This window comes from Myxine glutinosa, chromosome 8 (genome assembly GCF_964187855.1).
Source record: "Myxine glutinosa chromosome 8, kmMyxGlut1.1, whole genome shotgun sequence".
In the NCBI taxonomy this organism is placed as follows: domain Eukaryota; kingdom Metazoa; phylum Chordata; class Myxini; order Myxiniformes; family Myxinidae; genus Myxine; species Myxine glutinosa.
Genome location: NC_136268.1, coordinates 154,803,652 through 154,826,286, shown reverse-complemented (window position 1 = coordinate 154,826,286; position 22,635 = coordinate 154,803,652).

Sequence of the window (22,635 nt, the reverse complement as noted above, 5' to 3'; positions counted from 1 at the left end):
ATTATACATTTCTAACCGCGTGATTGCGAACGAAGAACGAACGAACAAAAAGAACAACAAATAAACGAATAAGACCTGGGAAGGAAATAATTTTTTGGGTTTTTTTTTTGTTTTTTTTGTGAGTACAGATATTAAACAAGGAGGTACGGGGTGAACGACTGGGACGAAACATTGAACGAAAATAATTTCAGTGCATTCGACGAATCGCTGAGAGAAAAACAAACCACAAGGTCGGAGATGGCACGGTAGTCTAAGCCTACGAGTACTAGGCCGCAGAATACTCGATACCATTAACCGACGATTGTGTATACATGTACGAAAAATTAGCACCGAAAATTTTCCAAAGCATACGCTATAGGTACATACACCGAAAGATAGATACAGTCTCGACAAAAACACAATTGAGAAATATCACTTAGCTTCGAAAGCGTGAGCGCATGGAGCAGCTTCGAAAAGACGTGACCTCGCCGTCTTTTGGAAGAATTCCCAGGAAGAATTGATGTCAGAGGCAGTGGAGATGGGAGACCAATCCAGACGATTGATGGCTGCTTGAAGACCGTCCCAGTCGGCCTGAGTGAAATGCCAGACTCGTCGACGCTGAGGAGGCTCTCTGAGAATGGCCAGAGAGATGTCCACTTTGACAAGCACATGATCAGAAGAACCGATTGGAGCAGAAGAAGAGCAGCAGACATTAGCAGGGAAGTTAGTCATAACCAAGTCTAGAAGAGAAGATACTCCATTGGCTGAGATCCGGGTCGGGAAATTGACAGATTGTGTCAATCCCAGTGAGTCACAGAAGTCCTTTGCTGAGGTGCCATGACTGGTGAGAGAGGAACCCACACCCAACCAGGTGGCATGATGACAATTGAAGTCACCACATATGAGGAAGAGAGAGTTGGGATGAGTGGATAGAAGTTGGTCCATGTTGTCAGACAGTGAAATGTAGATGGAGTCATCACTGTTTGGGGGACGGTACAGAACACATATGAACAAAAGGTGGGAGCGGAGAGTAAGCCGTAGCCAGAGGTACTCCTGGGGGTGAGGAGGAGAGAGGGCAGTGCAAGGAGAGTGAGGAAGAGAGTTTTTGATAAAGATAGCCACCCCACCACCAGGCCGAGGCTCAGGTCTATCATACCGGAGGAGGGAGTAACCAGGAAGAGATATTAAGGAATCAGAGACATCTTGAAGGAGGAAAGTCTCTGTTAAGCAGATCAAGTCTGGATTGTCAGAAGCAACCTGTATGTAGAGATCAGTCAGGTTTGAGCGAAGGCCCCGGATGTTTGAGGTCCATACCGTTAATGAAGAGAGAGGGGGAGCATCGGGTACAGGACAGGGGAGGGGAGGAGTAGGGTAAGATGAAGGATGAGAGGGGGAGGTAGGGAGAGCAGTTGTTAGTGTGTCAGCGATTGCAGAAGAGTTCCAAGAAAGGGAAGGATGAGGAGGATGAAAGGTTTGAAGGTGAAGGGATGAGGCACAGAGAGGGGTTGTTTGAGGGGGGGCAGAGGAAAGAAGAAGGTTGGGGGGGGGTGGAGGTATGAGATAGAAGGGAGACGAAGTGGGGAGGAGGCAGCTTTGAGGAGGAGGGGGGAGGAGGGAGAATTGGAGAGGAATGGTATGGGGGGAGATTTGAATGGGATGGGTTGGGGGGGAGTTTTGAAGGGGAGGAGTGAGGGGGGAGTTTAGGAGGGGAAGGGCAAGGGGGGAGTTCAGGAGTGGAAGGGCAAGGGGGGAGTTCAGGAGTGGAGGGGTAGGGGGGGAGTTTAAGAGTGGCGGGGCAAGGGGGGAGTTTAGGAGTGTAGGTGCAAGGGGGGGGATTTGGATGGGAGGGGCAAGAGGGGAGTTTAGAAAGTGGATGATTAATGAAAGACGAACATTGAAAACAAATTGGGTTTGTTGTGATTTTCAAGTTAGCAATCCGGTTCAGAATGATGGAGGAGGGATGGAATGAATGTGAATTTAGACCATGTAGTGAGGGAGACGTATAAGATATTGAATTTCTTTTTTTTGAGGTGGAATGAGTTGGAGAGTAAATTGAGAAAAGCCTTTTAAATAGGAAGAAAAACAGCGTGTTGTAAAATACCACTGAGTAAAACACTGAAGGGGAAAGGTTATACATATTTAAATAATATTTAAACAGAACCGTGAACAATCTTATGTGCACAAAAATACCAACGGGGGGAGAGCCGAGAGGGACCACCACGAGTCACGTGAAGGGCAAACGGTCAAAACTTGGGGATTGAACAGCATTTGCATAGCGCCTCACTGAATTGAGAAACAAACTAGTTTTGAGGGCAAAAGGTCAACTCTGGGTGAAACTTCTAAAATCATCAATTTTCATCCAATTGACTCGGAGATTGAACAGCATTTGCATAGCGCCTCACTGAATTGGGAAACAAACTAGTTTTGAGGGCAAAAGGTCAACTCTGGGTCAAACTTCCAAAATCATCAATTTTAACCTGATAAACCGTCAATTTTCATCCGATTGACTTGGGAATTGAACATCATTTGCACATTGAGTTACTACATTGCGAAACCAACTATTTTTGAGGTCAAAAAGTCAAACTTCCAAAATCATCAATTTTCATCTGAAAAATCATCAATTTTCATCCGATTGACTTGGGGATTGAACAGCATTTTCATAGCGCCTCACTGAATTGAGAAACAAACTAGTTTTGAGGGCAAAAGGTCAACTCTGGGTCAAACTTCTAAAATCATCAATTTCCATCCGAATGACTTGGAGATTGAACAGCATTTGCATAGCGCCTCACTGAATTGAGAAACAAACTAGATTTGAGGGCAAAAGGTCAACTCTGGGTGAAACTTCCAAAATCATCAATTTTAATCTGAAAAACCGTCAATTTTCATCCGATTGACTTGGGAATTGAACATCATTTGCACATTGAGTCACTAAATTGCCAAACCAACTATTTTTGAGGTCAAAAGGTCAAACTTCCAAAATCATCAATTTTCATCTGAAAAATCATCAATTTTCATCGGATTGACTTGGGGATTGAACAGCATTTGCATAGTGCCTCACTGAATTGGGAAACAAACTAGTTTTGAGGGCAAAAGGTCAACTCTGGGTCAAAAAAAAAAAACTTCTAAAATCATCAATTTTCATCTAAAAATCGTCACTTTCATCATATTGACCCGAGGTTTGATCAAGACCATCAATTTTGATCCTGATGAAATGAACAATTTGCTGAATCAATTGCAACCTTTTTTCGGGGTGGGGGGGGGGGGGGGCGGTGGGATTTTGCAAGTATCGTGCTCTGCATGACGTCTTCTTGTTTGTTTGTTTGTTTGTTTTCGTCCGCACAGAATAAATATGATTTTCTCTACAACCGTTGGTCTGATTGACAGGAAATTTCCACCATAGATGTAGCTCCACCTGCAGAATTTTTTAATGATAATAATGACGTCATAGGTCACGTGGTATGGGCGCCATCTTGGAAAACCGAAAAGCTTTGCACCTTTATATCTCCGAAAGCGCTGCATAGAAAAAATTGAGACATGGCTCATTGTAAAGAACTCTCCATGGGGGATAACATTTGTTAATGATGATGTCATAAATGACGTCATAATTCGCCAAGCACAAAACTTCATTGATCAAGATGGAATTTCTTGAGCACCATCTAGGGATAAATTGGTGGAGAAAAAAAAAATAATGATGACGTCATCAGTCACGTGGTTCGGCCACCATATTAATTTAAACATGCCTTTAAAATCACTGAAAACACGTCCTGGCAAGGGTCTGCAATCTCTGATTGCTCTTTCTAGTTTTGTGTTTGTGTAAGAAAAGCCTTTTAAAATGACCATCTGCATCTTTAGCATGGACATGTTTTTGTCTTAGATCTTTGAAACTCATAAACAAAATGACCGTCTGCATCTTTAGCATGAACATGTTTTTGTCTTAGATCTTTGCAACTCAAAAACAAAATGACCATCTGCATCTTTAGCATGAACAAGTTTTTGTCTTAGATCTTTGAAACTCATAAACAAAATGACCGTCTGCATCTTTAGCGTGAACATGTTTTTGTCTTAGATCTTTGCAACTCATAAACAAAATGACCATCTGCATCTTTAGCATGAACATGTTTTTGTCTGAGATCTTTGAAACTCATAAACAAAATGACCATCTGCATTTTTAGCATGAACATGTTTTTGTATTAGATCTTTGAAACTCATAAACAAAATGACCGTCTGCATTTTTAGCATGAACATGTTTTTGTCTTAGATCTTTGAAATTCATAAACAAAATGACCGTCTGCATTTTTAGCATGAACATGTTTACGTCTTAGATCTTTGAAACTCATAAACAAATGACCATCTGCATTTTTAGCATGAACATGTTTTTGTCTTAGATCTTTGCACCTCATAAACAAATGACCATCTGCATTTTTAGCATGAACATGTTTTTGTCTTAGATCTTTGAAACTCATAAACAAAATGACCGTCTGCATTTTTAGCATGAACATGTTTTTGTCTTAGATCTTTGAAACTCATAAACAAATGACCATCTGCATTTTTAGCATGAACATGTTTTTGTCTTAGATCTTTGAAACTCATAAACAAATGACCATCTGCATTTTTGGCATGAACATGTTTTTGTCTTAGATCTTTGAAACTCATAAACAAAATGACCGTCTGCATTTTTAGCATGAACATGTTTTTGTCTTAGATCTTTGAAACTCATAAACAAATGACCATCTGCATTTTTAGCATGAACATGTTTTTGTCTTAGATCTTTGCACCTCATAAACAAATGACCATCTGCATTTTTAGCATGAACATGTTTTTGTCTTAGATCTTTGAAACTCATAAACAAAATGACCATCTGCATTTTTAGCATGAACATGTTTTTGTCTTAGATCTTTGCAATTCATAAACAAAATGACCGTCTGCATCTTTAGCATGAACATGTTTTTGTCTTAGATCTTTGCAACTCATAAACAAAATGACCGTCTGCATCTTTAGCATGAACATGTTTTTGTCTTAGATCTTTGCAACTCATAAACAAATGACCATCTGCATTTTTAGCATGAATATGTTTTTGTCTTAGATCTTTGAAACTCATAAACAAAATGACCGTCTGCATCTTTAGCCTGAACATGTTTTTGGCTTAGATCTTTGAAATTCATAAACAAAATGACCGTCTGCATTTTTAGCATGAACATGTTTTTGTCTTCGATCTTTGAAACTCATAAACAAAATGACCATCTGCATTTTTAGCATGAACCTGTTTTTGTCTTAGATCTTTGAAACTCATAAACAAAATGACCGTCTGCATTTTTAGCATGAACATGTTTTTGTCTTAGATCTTTGCAACTCATAAACAAAATGACCGTCTGCATCTTTAGCATGAACATGTTTTTGTCTTAGATCTTTGCAACTCATAAACAAAATGACCGTCTGCATCTTTAGCATGAACATGTTTTTGTCTTAGATCTTTGAAACTCATAAACAAATGACCGTCTGCATTTTTAGCATGAACATGTTTTTGTCTTAGATCTTTGAAACTCATAAACAAAATGACCGTCTGCATCTTTAGCATGAACATGTTTTTGTCTTAGATCTTTGCAACTCATAAACAAAATGACCGTCTGCATCTTTAGCATGAACATGTTTTTGTCTTAGATCTTTGCAACTCATAAACAAAATGACCATCTGCATCTTTAGCATGAACATGTTTTTGTCTTAGATCTTTGAAACTCATAAACAAAATGACCGTCTGCATCTTTAGCATGGACATGTTTTTGTCTTAGATGTTTGAAACTCATAAACAAAATGAACGTCTGCATTTTTAGCATGAACATGTTTTTGTCTTAGATCTTTGAAACTCATAAACAAATTGCCATCTGCATCTTTAGCATGAACATGTTTTTGTATTAGATCTTTGAAACTCATAAACAAAATGACTATCTGCATCTTTAGCATGAACATGTTTTTGTCTTAGATCTTTGAAACTCATAAACAAAATGACCATCTGCATCTTTAGCATGAACATGTTTTTGTCTTAGATCTTTGCAACTCATAAACAAAATGACCATCTGCATCTTTAGCATGAACATGTTTTTGTCTTAGATCTTGGAAACTCATAAACAAATGACCGTCTGCATCTTTAGCATGAACATGTTTTTGTCTTAGATCTTTGAAACTCATAAACAAAATGACCGTCTGCATCTTTAGCATGAACATGTTTTTGTCTTAGATCTTTGAAACTCATAAACAAATGACCGTCTGCATCTTTAGCATGAACATGTTTTTGTCTTAGATCTTTGAAACTCATAAACAAAATGACCGTCTGCATCTTTAGCATGAACATGTTTTTGTCTTAGATCTTTGAAACTCGTAAACAAAATGACCGTCTGCATCTTTAGCATGAACATGTTTTTGTCTTAGATCTTTGAAACTCATAAACAAAATGACCGTCTGCATCTTTAGCATGAACATGTTTTTGTTTTAGTTCTTTGAAACTCATAAACAAAATGACCGTCTGCATCTTTAGCATGAACATGTTTTTGTCTTAGATCTTTGAAACTCATAAACAAAATGACCGTCTGCATCTTTAGCATGAACATGTTTTTGTTTTAGTTCTTTGAAACTCATAAACAAAATGACCGTCTGCATCTTTAGCATGAACATGTTTTTGTCTTAGATCTTTGAAACTCATAAACAAAATGACCGTCTGCATCTTTAGCATGAACATGTTTTTGTCTTAGATCTTTGAAACTCATAAACAAAATGACCGTCTGCATCTTTAGCGTGAACATGTTTTTGTCTTAGATCTTTGAAACTCATAAACAAAATGACCGTCTGCATCTTTAGCATGAACATGTTTTTGTCTTAGATCTTTGAAACTCATAAACAAAATGACCGTCTGCATCTTTAGCATAAACATGTTTTTGTCTTAGATCTTTGAAACTCATAAACAAAATGACCGTCTGCATCTTTAGCATGAACATGTTTTTGTCTTAGATCTTTGAAACCCATAAACAAAATGACCGTCTGCATCTTTAGCATAAACAAGTTTTTGTCTTAGATCTTTGCAACTCATAAACAAAATGACCGTCTGCATCTTTAGCATGAACATGTTTTTGTCTTAGATCTTTGCAACTCATAAACAAAATGACCATCTGCATCTTTAGCGTGAACATGTTTTTGTCTTAGATCTTTGAAACCCATAAACAAAATGACCGTCTGCATTTTTAGCATAAACAAGTTTTTGTCTTAGATCTTTGCAACTCATAAACAAAATGACCGTCTGCATCTTTAGCGTGAACATGTTTTTGTCTTAGATCTTTGAAACTCATAAACAAAATGACCGTCTGCATCTTTAGCGTGAACATGTTTTTGTCTTAGATCTTTGAAACTCATAAACAAAATGACCGTCTGCATCTTTAGCATGAACATGTTTTTGTTTTAGTTCTTTGAAACTCATAAACAAAATGACCGTCTGCATCTTTAGCATGAACATGTTTTTGTCTTAGATCTTTGAAACTCATAAACAAAATGACCGTCTGCATCTTTAGCATGAACACGTTTTTGTCTTAGATCTTTGAAACTCATAAACAAAATGACCATCTGCATCTTTAGCATGAACATGTTTTTGTCTTAGATGTTTGAAACTCATAAACAAAATGACCGTCTGCATCTTTAGCGTGAACATGTTTTTGTCTTAGATCTTTGAAACTCATAAACAAAATGACCATCTGCATCTTTAGCATGAACATGTTTTTGTCTTAGATGTTTGAAACTCATAAACAAAATGACCATCTGCATCTTTAGCATGAACATGTTTTTGTCTTAGATGTTTGAAACTCATAAACAAAATGACCGTCTGCATCTTTAGCGTGAACATGTTTTTGTCTTAGATCTTTGAAACTCATAAACAAAATGACCGTCTGCATCTTTAGCGTGAACATGTTTTTGTCTTAGATCTTTGAAACTCATAAATAAAATGACCGTCTGCATCTTTAGCATGAACATGTTTTTGTTTTAGTTCTTTGAAACTCATAAACAAAATGACCGTCTGCATCTTTAGCATGAACATGTTTTTGTCTTAGATGTTTGAAACTCATAAACAAAATGACCGTCTGCATCTTTAGCATGAACATGTTTTTGTCTTAGATGTTTGAAACTCATAAACAAAATGACCGTCTGCATCTTTAGCATGAACATGTTTTTGTTTTAGTTCTTTGAAACTCATAAACAAAATGACCATCTGCATCTTTAGCATGAACATGTTTTTGTTTTAGTTCTTTGAAACTCATAAACAAAATGACCATCTGCATCTTTAGCATGAACATGTTTTTGTTTTAGTTCTTTGAAACTCATAAACAAAATGACCATCTGCATCTTTAGCATGAACATGTTTTTGTTTTAGTTCTTTGAAACTCATAAACAAAATGACCATCTGCATCTTTAGCATGAACATGTTTTTGTTTTAGTTCTTTGAAACTCATAAACAAAATGACCGTCTGCATCTTTAGCATGAACATGTTTTTGTTTTAGTTCTTTGAAACTCATAAACAAAATGACCATCTGCATCTTTAGCATGAACATGTTTTTGTTTTAGTTCTTTGAAACTCATAAACAAAATGACCATCTGCATCTTTAGCATGAACATGTTTTTGTTTTAGTTCTTTGAAACTCATAAACAAAATGACCATCTGCATCTTTAGCATGGACATGTTTTTGTCTTAGATGTTTGAAACTCATAAACAAAATGAACGTCTGCATTTTTAGCATGAACATGTTTTTGTCTTAGATCTTTGAAACTCATAAACAAATTGCCATCTGCATCTTTAGCATGAACATGTTTTTGTATTAGATCTTTGAAACTCATAAACAAAATGACTATCTGCATCTTTAGCATGAACATGTTTTTGTCTTAGATCTTTGAAACTCATAAACAAAATGACCATCTGCATCTTTAGCATGAACATGTTTTTGTCTTAGATCTTTGCAACTCATAAACAAAATGACCATCTGCATCTTTAGCATGAACATGTTTTTGTCTTAGATCTTGGAAACTCATAAACAAATGACCGTCTGCATCTTTAGCATGAACATGTTTTTGTCTTAGATCTTTGAAACTCATAAACAAAATGACCGTCTGCATCTTTAGCATGAACATGTTTTTGTCTTAGATCTTTGAAACTCATAAACAAATGACCGTCTGCATCTTTAGCATGAACATGTTTTTGTCTTAGATCTTTGAAACTCATAAACAAAATGACCGTCTGCATCTTTAGCATGAACATGTTTTTGTCTTAGATCTTTGAAACTCGTAAACAAAATGACCGTCTGCATCTTTAGCATGAACATGTTTTTGTCTTAGATCTTTGAAACTCATAAACAAAATGACCGTCTGCATCTTTAGCATGAACATGTTTTTGTTTTAGTTCTTTGAAACTCATAAACAAAATGACCGTCTGCATCTTTAGCATGAACATGTTTTTGTCTTAGATCTTTGAAACTCATAAACAAAATGACCGTCTGCATCTTTAGCATGAACATGTTTTTGTTTTAGTTCTTTGAAACTCATAAACAAAATGACCGTCTGCATCTTTAGCATGAACATGTTTTTGTCTTAGATCTTTGAAACTCATAAACAAAATGACCGTCTGCATCTTTAGCATGAACATGTTTTTGTCTTAGATCTTTGAAACTCATAAACAAAATGACCGTCTGCATCTTTAGCGTGAACATGTTTTTGTCTTAGATCTTTGAAACTCATAAACAAAATGACCGTCTGCATCTTTAGCATGAACATGTTTTTGTCTTAGATCTTTGAAACTCATAAACAAAATGACCGTCTGCATCTTTAGCATGAACATGTTTTTGTCTTAGATCTTTGAAACTCATAAACAAAATGACCGTCTGCATCTTTAGCATGAACATGTTTTTGTCTTAGATCTTTGAAACCCATAAACAAAATGACCGTCTGCATCTTTAGCATAAACAAGTTTTTGTCTTAGATCTTTGCAACTCATAAACAAAATGACCGTCTGCATCTTTAGCATGAACATGTTTTTGTCTTAGATCTTTGCAACTCATAAACAAAATGACCATCTGCATCTTTAGCGTGAACATGTTTTTGTCTTAGATCTTTGAAACCCATAAACAAAATGACCGTCTGCATTTTTAGCATAAACAAGTTTTTGTCTTAGATCTTTGCAACTCATAAACAAAATGACCGTCTGCATCTTTAGCGTGAACATGTTTTTGTCTTAGATCTTTGAAACTCATAAACAAAATGACCGTCTGCATCTTTAGCGTGAACATGTTTTTGTCTTAGATCTTTGAAACTCATAAACAAAATGACCGTCTGCATCTTTAGCATGAACATGTTTTTGTTTTAGTTCTTTGAAACTCATAAACAAAATGACCGTCTGCATCTTTAGCATGAACATGTTTTTGTCTTAGATCTTTGAAACTCATAAACAAAATGACCGTCTGCATCTTTAGCATGAACACGTTTTTGTCTTAGATCTTTGAAACTCATAAACAAAATGACCATCTGCATCTTTAGCATGAACATGTTTTTGTCTTAGATGTTTGAAACTCATAAACAAAATGACCGTCTGCATCTTTAGCGTGAACATGTTTTTGTCTTAGATCTTTGAAACTCATAAACAAAATGACCATCTGCATCTTTAGCATGAACATGTTTTTGTCTTAGATGTTTGAAACTCATAAACAAAATGACCATCTGCATCTTTAGCATGAACATGTTTTTGTCTTAGATGTTTGAAACTCATAAACAAAATGACCGTCTGCATCTTTAGCGTGAACATGTTTTTGTCTTAGATCTTTGAAACTCATAAACAAAATGACCGTCTGCATCTTTAGCGTGAACATGTTTTTGTCTTAGATCTTTGAAACTCATAAATAAAATGACCGTCTGCATCTTTAGCATGAACATGTTTTTGTTTTAGTTCTTTGAAACTCATAAACAAAATGACCGTCTGCATCTTTAGCATGAACATGTTTTTGTCTTAGATGTTTGAAACTCATAAACAAAATGACCGTCTGCATCTTTAGCATGAACATGTTTTTGTCTTAGATGTTTGAAACTCATAAACAAAATGACCGTCTGCATCTTTAGCATGAACATGTTTTTGTTTTAGTTCTTTGAAACTCATAAACAAAATGACCATCTGCATCTTTAGCATGAACATGTTTTTGTTTTAGTTCTTTGAAACTCATAAACAAAATGACCATCTGCATCTTTAGCATGAACATGTTTTTGTTTTAGTTCTTTGAAACTCATAAACAAAATGACCATCTGCATCTTTAGCATGAACATGTTTTTGTTTTAGTTCTTTGAAACTCATAAACAAAATGACCATCTGCATCTTTAGCATGAACATGTTTTTGTTTTAGTTCTTTGAAACTCATAAACAAAATGACCATCTGCATCTTTAGCATGAACATGTTTTTGTTTTAGTTCTTTGAAACTCATAAACAAAATGACCATCTGCATCTTTAGCATGAACATGTTTTTGTCTTAGATCTTTGAAACCCATAAACAAATGATATATGATGAATTATTTGTGCCTCGTTGTTCACTTGTTTTTAAATTCCGATAAATATTCCATCTTTCCCTGTTGAAAAAAGACCAATTCCCCAACGATCCGCGGCGGTCCTTTGTTCGGTGTTTGCTCGAGGCAAAGTCTGAAGACACACCTGCCGGCTTGGGTTTCTGTCCCGCCATGCGTGTGTCATTCAGGTAGACACTCAAATGGAAGATGGCCGTTGGATCGGCGTGGCAAGGAATGCCGCTCGTCATGGAGTCCCAGGAAGCCTTGCTCGGATCTTGCTTTCATTCCACGATCAGAGTATGATTCAATAGAACATCTGCAAAAACTTTAGCAGCGCAGCTGCTGCAAAGTTATGGAAGCATGTCCGAGAAAAACGAATTTTGGTTACCTGCCATATTTTTTATCTTATTTTTCAGACATTGCATACAAAAAAAAGACCAAATTTTCCTCTCTCATCTTGTGTGTCCCTTGTTTTTTTATTTACCAGGTGGACACAATATTACAGAGGAAGCGTATACTCACCTTAAATCGGTAATCTGGGGACGTTTTGACCTCTGAAATGGGGTTTCGCATATCGGGGGGCTATCATTTGAGGGGTGGCGGCGGTGGAACGGGGAAGGGGAGGACACGGGATTAAGCCAACACCAACATGTTTGCAAACTTGGTGAAGATCGAACGTAAATCGTTGGTGATCTACCCTACCCCCACTGTGAATGTCCCTTTTAAACGGGGGGATAGGGGAGGGGGAGGGGGAGGGGGAGGGTGGGGGAATAAATCTACTACATGGTGAAAACACCCATCGTTGTGGTCACACCAACATCACGGATCAGCTGTCCAGTTATGTATACTCGATGTGATACATTTTCCAGGAAGAATATTTGTTGGAAGCAGTACAATGGTAACCATGATGGTCCATGTTGTGAGATCTCAACGGTCGATCATCATCATCATCATCATCATCATCATCATCATCATCATCATCATCATCATCATCATCATCATCATCATCATCATGTACTGCACCCTATGTAGAGCGTTGGTGTTTTCAAAACAGTTAATAATTGCTATTCTGTCCTCCCCTCCCTCTTTCTTCTTCAATTCCTCAATCCCCCCACCCCCACAAACCCCAATACCGCAACTACCTTCCAACCCCAAGTATTGAGACCCCCCCCCCCCCCACCTTAACACCTCAACCTTTCTCTCCCAAGTCTCTGTCCACCCCTACCCCCAACTTTGTCCCCCCCCCCCCCCCACACACACACATCCCCAACCATCCCCAAATATGTTCCCTATACACCCCCTACTCTGTCCCCCATCATCAACTCTGTCCCCACCACCAAATATCTGTCTCCCACCTCCAAATTTCTGTCATCACCACCACCCCCACTCCACCACCAATTCATTGTCGCTGTCCACCACCCCCAAATCTCTGTTCTCGATAACCCCCACCCCCCACTCTCTGTCCCCCACCACAAAAATCTCTGTCGTCACCGTCACCTCCCCTTCCCCGTCACCCCACCACCAAATATCTGTCTCCCACCTCCAAATTTCTGTCGTCACCCCAACCCCCGCTCCACCACCAAATCTCTGTCCCCCACCTCCAAATCTGTCATCACCCCCCCCCCCCTCCCCATGCTCCACTACGAAATCTCGGTCCACACCTCCAAATCTCTGTCGTCCCTCCCACCCCCAACCCTCACCCCAAAACCCCTATTGTTCTAAACCTCTGTTCGTTAAGGGCAATGTTAAAAGTAAATAAAAAACACGTTAATTTTTTTGTTTTTTGTTTTTGGAGGTGGATCAACAAGATCGAGGATCTTTTTGTATACAAGACCGAGGCTCGTGAAAGAGCTAACAATCACACAAAAAGTCAAACCGACACATAAAACACAAAAAAATAAGGGGAGCGGTAGACAAGATGGGGAGAAAGGGGGAAGGACACAAACACAACATTTGAGAGCAGGGACATCGAGAGAAATGTGGGAGGGAGGGGGCTTGTGGGGAGGTGGGAGAGGTATAAAACATATCGACACTGCAAGGACTTCCAGGAAAGAAGTTCAAATTTAAAAAAGAAAAAAGAAAGAAAAAAAGTGTATCTGGGGTGAATTAGCGGGGGCAGAAAATTCACAAATAATGTTCAAATTTAATGAATTCACAATCTCGTGATATTCCGTTATCTCGCGATTCTTCAGTAGAAATAGCGGAGAAATATTAAAACGAAATCACAAAAAAAAACACATTCGGTTATTCGAATGAGAAAATGATATGCAACCAGAACCCTCCATTCAAATACCTTGATAATGAAATGTGGGGCTGATAGGATGGCCGCCAGGTACACGCTCTCACCCCAAAGCTGCCTCACCTGGGTTCGAATCGCGACGCAGCTATAAACTGCCATCCTGGTGTTTCACAGGTAGGAAGATTCAGCGATGTGTGTGCCAGATGGACGTTAAACAGGTGTCCTGTCTGCCAGCATTCGTTGGTGGACGTTAAAGTTCCCACAGTGTCCTTTGTGAAAAGCAGGCGAGTCATCGCCGGCATCATGAACAAATTACAAATTCCTGAACCAACCAGCAGAGGGCTACCTCAGCCAATGATGCTACCCCACATCCTCGTGCTGCACATGAACAAAGGTGAAGAATGAAACGTTTTATGGTCGCCAATGGAGGAGTTCAAGTGCAAATCGTCAGATAGACAAACAGAATATGCGGATTATAATATAATATTAAACACATAGATACGTGTAATTGAGAAATTGATGACTTCTCGTGACAAACAGAACGATACCTGTTAATTTGTAGTTACTCCCGCCAGGGAGTAATGCATTCGAACGTGTGTGTGTGTGTGTGTGTGTGTGTGTGTGTGTGTGTGTGTGTGTGTGTGTGTGTGTGTGTGTGTGTGTGCGTGTGTACAAGATATCTGGAAAAGTCCTGAACGGATTTGGATGAAAGTTGGTGGGATGATTGCCCTTGGGACAAGGAAGAATTGATTAGTTTTTGGTGAAGCTCAGGATATTATTCCGGAACCAGGAATTTTTTGAAGGATTTTTTTACCATTGGAAGATAGGGCTCATTCTTTTTTTACATTATCTTCTATATATTCTATATTTAACATTGTGATATGAAAATAGTTTTCATATTTGTTGTAAATGTAGTTTAAACTCGTGGTTATGCGTTAGAGCGGTGTATTTTGTTAGCAGCGTCGTCTTCAAGGTTCTTTTTTTTCGAATAAAGACATATTCTGTAATTTTAAAACCACCAAAGTGTGTATTCCGTTTCCCCGTTTCATAAAATGTATCGTTTGATACGTATAATGCTTTAAAACTGTTTTTTTTTTGTTTGTTTTTTTTTACCTCAGAAGAGATATCAACATTTACCTCAGCGAATGTCAATCGCGGTGTCAGTATTTGATGAACTTATAAAGACTTAGGTGAGTTATGAGTGTGCGCAGCATGTGCACGGGGTTCTTCCCAGAAGAATGAGTGGTCGCATTAGCTTGTACGACTTAAAATGAGCGAGTTTTGTTTTGACGTTTGGGCCAGTTTTACATGTTGTATCCCTAAGGAATGAAACAAACGTTTTCCCGGCTTACAATTTTATTTGAAGTCACACATGCCTCAAAATGCACTCACTTATATAGAGTTGAACGCTGAATCCGAAAATGTAAGTGAAATTGCCTTGTTTGTTTTTTAACATTATCTTCTATATATTCTAAATATATACCTGTGCAGTGTCTGTCTTGTGTTGTCTTGTCTTGTGTTGTCACTGAACTACTCCCTCAAACTCTTGTGAAATCGTACTATTCCAACTTGACCCACGGCGGGAGTATGCGCCCCACTGAGTGGCGTTCTAGTTCAACCTTGTAAGAGCGTGGGTTTGAATATTCAAAGGGTTTCCCTTGTTAACATGTTCAGGTGTTACACGTTAAACAAGTGACTCCACTAAGACACTAATTGACAAATGCACATCCTGGGGGCAAAATGAGGAAACAGCCATCATTGGTGCCCTCACCTCTCAGTCCTCTCATCACACATTCCCCAGACCCTACTCACCCCAATTAACTGTGAAGAACACAAAGGACTAATGTTATGCGACACTCACAAATGGTAACGCAGAGGCGAATCCTGGCCAATCCAATGAAAAGTGACACCCAATATTGCCAGATTCCTGCCCAGTCTGACAAGGGTCGACCCTGAGGGTGAAGATGACAGAGCCAAGATAATTACCTTTTCAAACATGGCTTCCTTCCCCCACCCAGAGTTCAACCTCAAAAGCTCAAAACGAACGAGGCACCATTGGCAGTTCGGCCCTTGCGGTCATGAAGGCGAAGTAGGTGATGGAAATATTTAAATTGCCAATTATCACTTGCGCTTCCCCGAAACCCAACGTGAAACTTCGCCATTGTCCAACTTCCAGGATGAAGGGGGGAGTAGTTAAATTGTCAGCTCGATGGACAATTACATGCGTTACATCAAAATGATTTAAAATGGATAATTGTGTAACAGCAGCCATTAAATTGAGAAAAACTTTGTACTGCCCTAGACTTGAGATATTAACACTGCCTTCCATGCAAGGGTGCCACCAGAGGCCCAACTTGAGATATTAACACTGCCTTCCACCAGGGGCCCAACCTGAGATATTAACACTACCTTCCACCAGGGGCCCAACTTGAGATATTAATACTGCCTTCCACCAGGGGCCCAACCTGAGATATTAACACTACCTTCCACCAGGGGCCCAACTTGAGATATTAATACTGCCTTCCACCAGGGGCCCAACTTGAGATATTAACACTGCCTTCCACCAGGGGCCCAACCTGAGATATTAACACTGCCTTCCACCAGGGGCCCAACTTGAGATATTAACACTGCCTTCCACCAGGGGCCCAACCTGAGATATTAACACTGCCTTGCACCAGGGGCCCAACTTGAGATATTAACACTGCCTTCCATGCAGGGGCCCAACTTGAGATATTAATACTGCCTTCCACCAGGGGCCCAACCTGAGATATTAACACTGCCTTCCACCAGGGGCCCAACCTGAGATATTAATACTGCCTTACACCAGGGGCCCAACCTGAGATATTAACACTGCCTTCCATGCAAGAGCCCAACTTGAGATATTAATACTGCCTTCCACCAGGGGCCCAACTTGAGATATTAATACTGCCTTCCACCAGGGGCCCAACTTGAGATATTAATACTGCCTTCCACCAGGGGCCCAACCTGAGATATTAACACTGCCTTCCACCAGGGGCCCAACTTGAGATATTAATACTGCCTTCCACCAGGGGCCCAACTTGAGATATGAACACTGCCTTCCATGCAAGGGCCCAACTTAAGATATGAACACTGCCTTCCATGCAGGGGCCCAACTTGAGATATTAATACTGCCTTCCATGCAAGAGCCCAACTTGAGATATTAACACTGCCTTCCACCAGGGGCCCAACTTGAGATATTAATACTGCCTTCCACCAGGGGCCCAACCTGAGATATTAACACTGCCTTCCACCAGGGGCCCAACTTGAGATATTAATACTGCCTTCCACCAGGGGCCCAACTTGAGATATGAACACTGCCTTCCATGCAAGGGCCCAACTTAAGATATGAACACTGCCTTCCATGCAGGGGCCCAACTTGAGATATTAATACTGCCTTCCATGCAAGAGCCCAACTTGAGATATTAATACTGCCTTCCATGCAGGGGCCCAACTTGAGATATTAATACTGCCTTCCACCAGGGGCCCAACTTGAGATATTAACACTGCCTTCCATGCAAGAGCCCAACTTGAGATATGAACACTGCCTTCCATGCAGGGGCCCAACTTGAGATATTAATACTGCCTTCCACCAGGGGCCCAACTTGAGATATTAACACTGCCTTCCATGCAGGGGCCCAACTTGAGATATTAATACTGCCTTCCATGCAGGGGCCCAACCTGAGATATTAATACAGCCTTCCACCAGGGGCCCAACTTGAGATATTAATACTGCCTTACACCAGGGGCCTAACCTGAGATATTAACACTGCCTTCCACCAGGGGCCCAACTTGAGATATTAATACTGCCTTCCACCAGGGCCCAACTTGAGATATGAACACTGCCTTCCATGCAGGGGCCCAACTTGAGATATTAATACTGCCTTCCATGCAAGAGCCCAACTTGAGATATTAACACTGCCTTCCATGCAGGGGCCCAACTTGAGATATTAATACTGCCTTCCACCAGGGGCCCAACTTGAGATATTAATACTGCCTTCCACCAGGGGCCCAACTTGAGATATTAACACTGCCTTCCATGCAAGAGCCCAACTTGAGATATGAACACTGCCTTCCATGCAGGGGCCCAACTTGAGATATTAATACTGCCTTCCACCAGGGGCCCAACTTGAGATATTAACACTGCCTTCCATGCAGGGGCCCAACTTGAGATATTAATACTGCCTTCCACCAGGGGCCCAACCTGAGATATTAATACAGCCTTCCACCAGGGGCCCAACTTGAGATATTAATACTGCCTTCCATGCAGGGGCCCAACCTGAGATATTAATACAGCCTTCCACCAGGGGCCCAACTTGAGATATTAATACTGCCTTCCACCAGGGGCCCAACTTGAGATATTAATACTGCCTTCCACCAGGGGTCCAACTTGAGATATTAATACTGCCTTCCACCAGGGGCCTAACCTGAGATATTAATACTGCCTTCCACCAGGGGCCCAACCTGAGATATTAATACTGCCTTCCACCAGGGGTCCAACTTGAGATATTAATACTGCCTTCCACCAGGGGTCCAACTTGAGATATTAATACTGCCTTCCATGCAGGGGCCCAACTTGAGATATTAATACTGCCTTCCACCAGGGGCCTAACCTGAGATATTAATACTGCCTTCCACCAGGGGCCCAACTTGAGATATTAATACTGCCTTCCACCAGGGGCCCAACCTGAGATATTAACACTGCCTTCCACCAGGGGCCCAACTTGAGATATTAATACTGCCTTCCACCAGGGGCCCAACCTGAGATATTAATACTGCCTTCCACCAGGGGCCCAACCTGAGATATTAATACTGCCTTCCACCAGGGGTCCAACTTGAGATATTAATACTGCCTTACACCAGGGGCCTAACCTGAGATATTAACACTGCCTTCCACCAGGGGCCCAACTTGAGATATTAATACTGCCTTCCACCAGGGGCCTAACTTGAGATATTAATACTGCCTTCCACCAGGGGCCTAACCTGAGATATTAATACTGCCTTCCACCAGGGGCCCAACTTGAGATATTAATACTGCCTTCCACCAGGGGCCTAACCTGAGATATTAATACTGCCTTCCACCAGGGGCCCAACCTGAGATATTAACACTGCCTTCCACCAGGGGCCCAACCTGAGATATTAATACTGCCTTCCACCAGGGGTCCAACTTGAGATATTAATACTGCCTTACACCAGGGGCCTAACCTGAGATATTAACACTGCCTTCCACCAGGGGCCCAACTTGAGATATTAATACTGCCTTCCACCAGGGGCCCAACTTGAGATATTAATACTGCCTTCCACCAGGGGCCCAACTTGAGATATTAATACTGCCTTACACCAGGGGCCCAACCTGAGATATTAACACTGCCTTCCACCAGGGGCCCAACTTGAGATATTAATACTGCCTTCCACCAGGGGCCCAACCTGAGATATTAACACTGCCTTCCACCAGGGGCCCAACCTGAGATATTAACACTGCCTTCCACCAGGGGCCCAACTTGAGATATTAATACTGCCTTCCACCAGGGGCCCAACCTGAGATATTAACACTACCTTCCACCAGGGGCCCAACCTGAGATATTAACACTACCTTCCACCAGGGGCCCAACTTGAGATATTAATACTGCCTTCCACCAGGGGCCCAACCTGAGATATTAACACTGCCTTCCACCAGGGGCCCAACTTGAGATATTAACACTGCCTTCCACCAGGGGCCCAACTTGAGATATTAACACTGCCTTCCACCAGGGGCCCAACTTGAGATATTAACACTGCCTTCCATGCAAGGGCCCAACTTGAGATATTAATACTGCCTTCCACCAGGGGCCCAACTTGAGATATTAATACTGCCTTCCACCAGGGGCCCAACTTGAGATATGAACACTGCCTTCCACCACGGGCCCAACTTGAGATATTAATACTGCCTTCCACCAGGGGCCCAACTTGAGATATTAATACTGCCTTCCACCAGGGGCCCAACTTGAGATATTAACACTGCCTTCCATGCAAGGGCCCAACTTGAGATATTAATACTGCCTTCCATGCAGGGGCCCAACTTGAGATATTAATACTGCCTTCCATTCAGGGGCCCAACTTGAGATATTAACACTGCCTTCCATGCAGGGGCCCAACTTGAGATATTAACACTGCCTTCCATGCAGGGGCCCAACTTGAGATATTAACACTGCCTTCCACCAGGGGCCCAACTTGAGATATTAACACTGCCTTCCATGCAGGGGCCCAACTTGAGATATTAACACTGCCTTCCATGCAGGGGCCCAACTTGAGATATTAACACTGCCTTCCATGCAGGGGCCCAACTTGAGATATTAACACTGCCTTCCATGCAGGGGCCCAACTTGAGATATTAACACTGCCTTCCAAGCAGAGGCCCAACTTGAGATATTAACACTGCCTTCCATGCAGGGGCCCAACTTGAGATATTAACACTGCCTTCCACCAGGGGCCCAACTTGAGATATTAACACTGCCTTCCATGCAGGGGCCCAACTTGAGATATTAACACTGCCTTCCATGCAGGGGCCCAACTTGAGATATTAACACTGCCTTCCATGCAGGGGCCCAACTTGAGATATTAACACTGCCTTCCATGCAGGGGCCCAACTTGAGATATTAACACTGCCTTCCATGCAGGGGCCCAACTTGAGATATTAATACTGCCTTCCATGCAGGGGCCCAACTTGAGATATTAACACTGCCTTCCATGCAGGGGCCCAACTTGAGATATTAATACTGCCTTCCATGCAGGGGCCCAACCTGAGATATTAACACTGCCTTCCAAGCAGAGGCCCAACTTGAGATATCAACACTGCCTTCCAAGCAAGGGCACCACCAGGGGCCCAACTTGAGCTATTAACACTGCCTTCCACCAGGGGCCCAACTTGAGATATTAACACTGCCTTCCACCAGAGGCCCAACTTGAGATATTAATACTGCCTTCCATGCAGGGGCCCAACTTGAGATATCAACACTGCCTTCCACCAGGGGCCCAACTTGAGATATTAACACTGCCTTCCAAGCAAGGGCCCAACTTGAGATATTAACACTGCCTTCCATGCAGGGGCCCAACTTGAGATATTAACACTGCCTTCCAAGCAGGGGCCCAACTTGAGATATTAACACTGCCTTCCATGCAGGGGCTCAACTTGAGATATTAACACTGCCTTCCACCAGGGGCCCAACCTGAGATATTAACACTGCCTTCCACCAGGGGCCCAACTTGAGATATTAATACTGCCTTCCACCAGGGGCCCAACTTGAGATATTAATACTGCCTTCCACCAGGGGCCCAACCTGAGATATTAACACTGCCTTCCACCAGGGGCCCAACTTGAGATATTAATACTGCCTTCCACCAGGGGCCAACCTGAGATATTAACACTACCTTCCACCAGGGGCCCAACTTGAGATATTAATACTGCCTTCCACCAGGGGCCCAACCTGAGATATTAACACTGCCTTCCACCAGGGGCCCAACTTGAGATATTAATACTGCCTTCCACCAGGGGCCCAACTTGAGATATTAACACTGCCTTCCATGCAAGGGCCCAACTTGAGATATTAATACTGCCTTCCATGCAGGGGCCCAACTTGAGATATTAATACTGCCTTCCATGCAAGGGCCCAACTTGAGATATGAACACTGCCTTCCATGCAGGGGCCCAACTTGAGATATTAATACTGCCTTCCACCAGGGGCCCAACTTGAGATATTAACACTGCCTTCCATGCAAGGGCCCAACTTGAGATATTAATACTGCCTTCCATGCAGGGGCCCAACTTGAGATATTAATACTGCCTTCCATGCAGGGGCCCAACTTGAGATATTAACACTGCCTTCCATGCAGGGGCCCAACTTGAGATATTAATACTGCCTTCCATGCAGGGGGCCCAACTTGAGATATTAACACTGCCTTCCATGCAGGGGCCCAACTTGAGATATTAACACTGCCTTCCACCAGGGGCCCAACTTGAGATATTAATACTGCCTTCCACCAGGGGCCCAACTTGAGATATGAACACTGCCTTCCATGCAAGGGCCCAACTTAAGATATGAACACTGCCTTCCACCAGGGGCCCAACCTGAGATATTAATACTGCCTTCCACCAGGGGCCCAACCTGAGATATTAACACTGCCTTCCACCAGGGGTCCAACTTGAGATATTAATACTGCCTTACACCAGGGGCCTAACCTGAGATATTAACACTGCCTTCCACCAGGGGCCCAACTTGAGATATTAACACTGCCTTCCACCAGGGGCCCAACTTGAGATATTAATACTGCCTTCCACCAGGGGCCCAACCTGAGATATTAATACTGCCTTCCACCAGGGGCCCAACCTGAGATATTAACACTGCCTTCCACCAGGGGCCCAACTTGAGATATTAATACTGCCTTCCACCAGCGGCCCAACCTGAGATATTAATACTGCCTTCCACCAGGGGTCCAACTTGAGATATTAATACTGCCTTACACCAGGGGCCTAACCTGAGATATTAACACTGCCTTCCACCAGGGGCCCAACTTGAGATATTAATACTGCCTTCCACCAGGGGCCCAACTTGAGATATTAACACTGCCTTCCACCAGGGGCCCAACTTGAGATATTAATACTGCCTTCCACCAGGGGCCCAACCTGAGATATTAACACTGCCTTCCACCAGGGGCCCAACCTGAGATATTAACACTGCCTTCCACCAGGGGCCCAACTTGAGATATTAATACTGCCTTCCACCAGGGGCCCAACCTGAGATATTAACACTGCCTTCCACCAGGGGCCCAACTTGAGATATTAATACTGCCTTA